General features: G+C 33.6%; 1 long non-coding RNA gene across 1 annotated transcript; it reads right to left on the bottom strand.

Moving 5' to 3' along the window:
* Nucleotides 1–2,170: 2,170 nt before the first annotated feature.
* Nucleotides 2,171–6,875, bottom strand: LOC114001159. Its single transcript, XR_003545458.2, has 3 exons — nt 6,809–6,875; nt 3,417–3,544; nt 2,171–2,266 (listed from the first exon to the last, which is right to left on the bottom strand). It is a non-coding gene; the product is annotated as an uncharacterized LOC114001159 (long non-coding RNA).
* Nucleotides 6,876–7,611: the final 736 nt, after the last annotated feature.

The raw sequence follows: 7,611 nt of genomic DNA, 5'->3' as shown, positions 1-7,611 counted from the left end.
TGCTGTGTTCTGTTAAATCACTAATTCATGTCACTGTGGAGCTGGCATTTCACTGATGTGTTAAGTGATTCTGAAATTCTGATTGAGTAGATACAGTTCTGAGATTATTTCTCAACAATCTTTAGAGTACTTTGTGAGTTATTACATATAGATATAAGCTCATCTACTGCTATTAGTCTCAAAGAAAATGCTAAGTTATGCATGAGTTCTGCAATAGAATACATAGACTTTCAATTTTTAAGTTTCTTAGATAATTTGCTGCATGAAATGTAGAGAAAATTTGCGATAGTAATCAATGAATATCTAAAGTGCAGCACAATATCTCACATATTGACTCTTGATCAGAAAGCATAATTTAACAAATCTTTCATTAAAGTTAGTCTGACATCCTAGTAAAACAGTAAAACCCATCTGGTTACCACAATACCATACCATAATGATGTCAAGAGAATTTAGTCATGTAAGATTTATGCAAGTGTTAAATTGCCCTGTGTGCTACAAATTTCACTCTACCTCTCATTTCTATATTTTTGTGGTTGAATGAATTGATTATTGTAGCAAGTTTTCAAAACATAAGCTGTGTATAAACTGATTAGAATTGATTATTTGCCTTTCAAATTTTTCTTTTAGCTAAAATATGTAATCTGATAAATAAATGAAAAACAGATATAATTGTTTGGCTTCTAAAAACTCATAGCTGCTTTTTAAAAATTATGTTGTTAAAGAACATTTTTAAGCTCACATCACACCTACTTTAAATAAAAGTTGTTGGGCTACATGCAAAGTTTATGCCAATTTACGCATGCTGCCTTCTTCTGAAATAAATGTGTAATAAATAGTAACAAATACAAAACCCTTTGCATTTGCATAGTAGAGCTGTTATATATTTCAAGCTAGTTCCCAGATAATCGCTTCCCTGCATTGCAAAAAATGCTTAAGAATTCATGGGACAGTATGGGAAGGAGGTTGTCACAAAAGGATTTGTTTTATGTGGTGATTAAAAGAATTAAGATCAATGGTTAGCAATATTGGTTAGCAGCACCAATTTGTGCAACACTTTGAAAGACCAGGATGTAGATATATGCTGTAAGGATTTAACACCACAAGATTTTGGGCATGCACAGATGGAGAGATCATTTCTGTTAAAACTCAGCCTTATCTTGGGTTCTAGAAAGAACTGTATGAATCTATTAGCTCTCTATAAACAATTTACAAACATCAAAACTAGAAATAAGAAAACCCATTATTTTTATGCTGTTACTATTGCAAATAAAACTTGCTTGAAACAGACCATTCTATATTCATGGAAATAAACCAATTATTTTACTGTAATCAGGAACTATCATTTAATGTATGAAAATTTAATAATATCACAGTGAATAGTGCTCCACACTGCATACAAATCCACAAGTTTTTTAATTGATTATTGTTCCTTTTCCTGGTTTTCTTTTTACTGATATATCATTTCAGAAAGGTTTCAGCACATAAAAATGGCTTTGACAGTTATTTTAAGGTGCATACAAAATTATAATATGACTTCTTTAAACGTGGAAATCTAACAGAGGCCGTAGAACACCGGATAGCAAATGAATGGTAAGAACAGCTTTAGTAGCACAAATATGTTTCTATATTAGCTGAAAACTAAATAATACACATATGAATATACCTGTTTCTCTTAAATTACCATATTGTGGTTCTTTACTAATTGTGAGTAATTATGAAAACACTAAACAGGTATGTGAGGTGGAAACACATGAGAAGAGGAGACAGATTTGAAATCCAATAGAGAATTGAAATGTTAGTGATTTAAACTGTATTCCATATTAAGCATATTGTAAATTCAGTTCATTAATAAGTCAGAAGTATTCTTGTAGTTCTGAGGAAAGTTGTTGTTATAACAGTTATATACCTATATAATAAACATATTCATTTAGATGTGTTTATACAAAGACATGTATTTATATGTATTTGTTTTATATAAATGTATTCTAACAAATATATAGTAGAGTTATCAGACTTGAAAGCCAAGCTCCAAATATATGTAAATTCCTATATAGAAGTTCAGGTTTTCCCTCTTTCTCCCACAGAAAACAGAAAAAAGTGGCAGAATTATATGTGGGGTTTTTTTCCCACCAGAAAAAAACTCTAATGAATACTCACCCAGATTTTTTTGGCTTGTCAGTAGTCTGTTGAGAAGGCTCTTAGTCCCTGCAGCCATAATATTTAGGTGTGTCAGTGACATGGTGGTAAGGCAGGTTGGCAGCTGCTGAATACATAGTAATAATGAAAAGAATCAAGAAACCTGCCATTGTTCCCTTCTGCAATAAAAATATATTTATTTACTTTGATTTAAATTTTTTTCTGCATGAAAGACAGGTCACTTACTGTCTGAAAGATAAAAAATACTTGTCCAATTTGGTTGTATAAATTTCTTGTAAGTAAGTATATTTTTGACTCTTTCAGAGAATTAATAACTACTGGTAGAAAGGTAACAAAATTAGGCCTAAAATTCATATCAAATATTCAGAGAATCCCCCTAGGATTTTTGGTCCTCAAATTCCCAAATGCTGGTAGTTCTGTACTCAACTACTTAAGTGGTCAAAGGGACTAATGTAAGAGGAAAACTCTTAAAATATTGTTACTATGAATCTATGTGAAAGGTAGCCTGGGAATATGATTCTTTATCTTGCATGGAAAAGAATGTGGAACATCTTACATGATTTCTAGCGGGAAATTTTTCCTTCTAAAAGGCAATTGTTTCTTGACTCAGTGTCATTTTTTTCTAGGTATGTAGTTTTTTGTGATTTTGGTTTTTGCTTCTTTGGTTGGTTGGTTGGTTTGATTTTAGTTTTTTAGGGATAGAAGTGAGCACTCTCAAGTAAAATATCTAGTATTATGTTAACAGTCTCATGTCCCATCTGAAATAATTTGGTTTACTTGTGTGACCATACCATTTTGTGGCTGCAGGTGGCTAGCTAGAAAAGAAACAACGCGTAGTGTGTACTGTGTGTAGCTTCAAAATACATCTTGGGAGGTCTTTGTATCTTGCCATGAAATCCAGACTGTGGAAAAGACTGAAACATGTGATTCTAACCTAGGGTTCCCTGGAGGTCACAGAATACCATTTCCTAATGTTCATGGTTTGGCTGAAAATTAATAGTTTTCATCACAAAATGTTTTGAGCTTTCATTTCCTGCTAGAATCTTAAATATTCTGCAGGACAGCAGGAGACAAATGGACAAGATTTGTGTTATTTAACAAAATAATAAAAAAATTGTTTTATGTCATTCAAAAATGACCATCCCTCAAAAAATCCTTTGCTACCTGCTTAATAAATCACTAAATTTCTTTCACTGCATTGTTTGAGCTCTGTAAAAACCAATGTTTGGAAAGAAGTTTTTGTGGTAGGCACTTACAAATACCCATTCCTTTCCCAGAAGGCTAACAATCAAGCTAGAAAATGATTTGTCATGATCAAAATAAGGAATATTTGCTGTCATACACAGTAGCCGTTTCAGAACTTTTGACAACTCATGGTTGGTCCCTGAAATGAAAGAAAATAGGAACAAATTAGACTTCTTTTAAAAAACAAGAAGGACTATTAAGGTATGCAACATTAAACATAGACACATTCTCTGTGCCAAATGTAAATCCCTGTTTCAGATAATAAAGATACATTAACTGCTGGAGAGGGTGTTATGCAACAAACATCCATAAGAGAATGAGATGAGCTATAAATTTAACAAGAACTTGTGGATCATTTTTACTGAATGCAGTGTCCTTAAATAGGTATTTTAACACAGTTCTTAACTTGTCAGAGAGACATCTAAAACGATTTGTGATCTGTCCTTGTTTAATAGTTAAAGGAAAAATCATTGCCATCCTTCTTCAGGATGCCCTGAATTCCCTGAAGCTTGACAATAGCTTTACCACTCTTTCTCACTCTGAATTCTTAATACACTAAGGAAAACATTTGGATTAAAAATATGACACAGTATTTCCAAGTTTTCTCAGTATTTTTATTTTTATCTTATTATTTCCTAAAAAAAAAAAAAAAAGAATGTTCCTAGTATTTTACTGTCTTTTTGAAGCCTTGATTTGCCTTTCATCTTGGATTCATCAACTTTTCTTTCTTTTGATTTACTACATGTGGCTGGAGATAAATTTTTATGAAGACAGATTTCTCATCCTTTCCCTAAAAAGTTAGTTGAATTATTGATGTAGAAGCAAGTCCTACAAGATTCTGGGCACCAAATTCCTCATTGAGAGAATCTATATTGTATTTTTAACATGGACCTGTATTAAAACTTGATTTCTGTAGACATTACCACAAATTGCACTTAGAAAAAACCCTAGGCCTAGACATATAACAGAATCACAGAGTGGCTGAGTTTTGAAAGGGACTTCTGAAGCTCATCTGGTCCAATGCCTCTGATCAAGTAAGGCCACCTAGACCCAGTTGCCCGGACCTGTGTATAGACAGGTTTTCAATATTTCCTTCCCTTGTATAGAACTTTTCACTTCTCCTTTTAGAACTTCATGAGATTCCTGTCCACTCTGTTCTCCTACAGGTAGCACCTAAGTGCTGCTTTTTACTCAAGAAAACTGTAACCATGACAACTCTACAGATTGAAGTACTCTGACTATTCACAGGACGTGTAAAAAAAAACCACAAGTTTGCCCTACCCTGAAACTCAACCACAAAATGGTAGAAGCTTTAGAAGAGAAGGTGGAGGGCTCAATGGACCATACGCTATGATATCTGTTGTAATTCTGAGTACAAGGGAATGAAAAGCCCATCAAATCAATTATTTTTCAGGTCTGTCAAGTTTTATCTCACTATATAATAAATGTAGACAAAAGCTTTAATATCGCAATAAATATAATAACTGTAATTCCTTCTCAACCATGACTATTTCACATACAGGAAATAGTATAGGTATGTGGTTTGTCAATGTTTCAGTGTTTCAACTGCAAATCAATATAAAGAATATGATTACTTTTAATTTTTGATCTTCACCCAGTCCTGTGTCATTTGCTGAAAAAAAAGGTAAATTTCTGCTGAATTATGAGCCAATGAGAGCTGCATTTTGTTTCTTTCTTTCTTGTTGTGCTTGGGAGTTTCTTGTAGTTTGGGTTTTTTTAATACATAGTGATGTTTTAGAAGCCTACTCTGACCCATTTCGCATATGAATTCCCTAGTGACCCCTGGAAGCTTGACATATAAGATCTTGGAAGAATGTTCTGAAAATATTCTGCAGTTATTTGTTTCCTTGTAACTGAAAATTCACTTCAGACTTTTTTTTATTTCATTTCTTATTTCATTAAGCTATTTTTTAATGTCCACTGAAAATTGTATCTGAAACCTAGTATAGTAGTGGAGACAAACTACTATGCCCCTTTCTTAGTTTTGGGAATAGAATTTAATGAGAATTATATAAAATTAATTTTATAGAGAGACTGTAAAATTTGTTCCAAGGGTCTTAAAATTCCTTTGCTAGGCCACAAATTTCCTGCAATGAGGGTGGAATCTATTAAGTAAAAATATTCTTCCTCACAAAAAGAGACAGCACTTAGAAATTCCAGGAAAATACACTAAATACAATGCCTAATAATTTTAAATTCTTATATAAAAAGATCCCCAAATACCTACAATTACTGAAAATTTTGTTGAAATTTGTTGAAATGTAAGAAATGTAACATAGAAAATAACAAAACTAATATTAATTTTTCAGCCTTAAGTAGATTCCCTTAGGTGCAGGAATGATGATAATGATGCCATTTTTAATTATATAATTACATGCAATTTTTCTCCTATTTTTCCCTATTTTTAAAAATAGTTACAAAACTTCTATTTTATTCTTTTTTCTAACTGTCAAACCAGCTTCATTGCTGGTTTGGAGGGTTGGAGAAGACCCTCAAGAAGTCAGCCTGAGACAGAATCAGCTGTTCCAAACAACAAGCATTTGGTAAAGTTACAAACTATTGAAATAATAAGAAATATTGGACATCTTTTGGTAATAACAGAGGACTGGATTTTTATATCTAGTCCTTATTTGTGGAACCAATCTTAGACTGTCCTCCTTCCTCGTAAAGTCAGTGAGCAGAGGTAAGAGGACATACACTTCTTTTGGCCCAGTCACTGTGTTAAGAAACATGGCTGGTGCAGAGTGGTGGTGTAGAGGTGAAAAGAGGAGGGAGTTCCCTTGCTCATAGGAGGCAGCTCTACTCCATGACTCCTGTGGCTTATGTGTTACTTCTTTTTCTGAGCTGTGCCTAGAAATACAAATTGGTACACTGAGTATTGCATAACTGAAGAAAATGTTTTGGTAAACAAGGAGCTCTGAAGTGATAGACAGTTTTACTGCACATATCAGAACTGTCTTAAGTTTTCAGCTACAAAAATTTGAATTCAACTCTTGGGGGGATAGAATGGTATATTTTAAAATTTAATTTGCACAGCCTAGAAATACGTAGGGTTTATATAATACTATGTCTGATTCTAGAAATCTGTTCCTTTTGTGGCAGAAGCATACTGCTGCACTCAATCATTCTTGAACCTGAAGATCTGGTACAGCCTTAACAGAAAAAAAGCAAAAGAGAAACATGACACTGGGTCAATTCTGACAATTTAAAACTGGTATCTAAAAAACCAATGGGATCATATGATTTCTCAGAATATACAATGGATTATAAGAGAATACAGCCTGCAGGCACACTGTTTGGATATATGCCCAAGACAGACAACAGCATATGCTCAAGCTCAGGGACATCAGGGTAATGGAATATAAAATAGCTGTGTGCTTACCATGAGATGTGGGAAGGCAGCCAGGGGCCTGTTTTCCCTGGAGGTATTTCCAGAGGCTGGTGCTTGTTACTAGGTGATACTGGTGTTTGGTACTAGGCGTTCCTATGTCTTTTACATATGGAATGGAATATATAAAAGGAGTGTTGGATCACCTTCAAGTAGCAAGTACTCCCATCCAGTAAACAATGAGAAATGTTAAGGACTAATAAAATGTCTTGTTGGATCAGCACAAAATGACAGGTTTGGTGGTCATGTAACTGTGATTCATTTGAGGAAAGGCCCTCAAACACCTACATCTGTCTGTGCATTGCAGTTGTTGATATTACCTATCTAATTATATAGGATGGAAAACCTAATTTTTTTAAGAGTTGCTGAGGGATCTCCCTTTCACTTTGTATTTTAATTTCTTCTCTAGGTGTAAATATTTACTCAGCAGAAATCTGAGACTGTCCATAAGAGAGAAATATTGATGGATTTTCTTTCCAGTTTTAGATTCTTAGACAACAGTATTTTAGCCAAACAGCATATCTGGTCTCTTCCTATTGCACTCAAACATATAAAAGCTAGGGTTGATAATACAATGAATTTGTATGCTCAAAAGGACAGGTTTGCAAAAGGAGTCAGGCAACACCTACTGTAAAATACAGGGCTAAAGTTCTGCTTCTGGTACAAGGGTAAAGCTACATGTCTTAGAGAGGGTTTCTCAATGATTAATAACCTGAAAAGCAAATTATCTTCAGGACTCAGCTACAAATTCTCACTTAAGGATTGTTTCTTAGCTCTGTCTAAAATTAAATATCTGC

The sequence above is a fragment of the Pipra filicauda genome, unplaced genomic scaffold (assembly GCF_003945595.2).
Source record: "Pipra filicauda isolate LSUMZ 115617 unplaced genomic scaffold, ASM394559v2 scaffold11_size5308982_pilon, whole genome shotgun sequence".
NCBI classification, from domain to species: domain Eukaryota; kingdom Metazoa; phylum Chordata; class Aves; order Passeriformes; family Pipridae; genus Pipra; species Pipra filicauda.
Note: the sequence above shows the minus strand (reverse complement) of the source record. Positions and strands in the feature narration are given on the sequence as shown.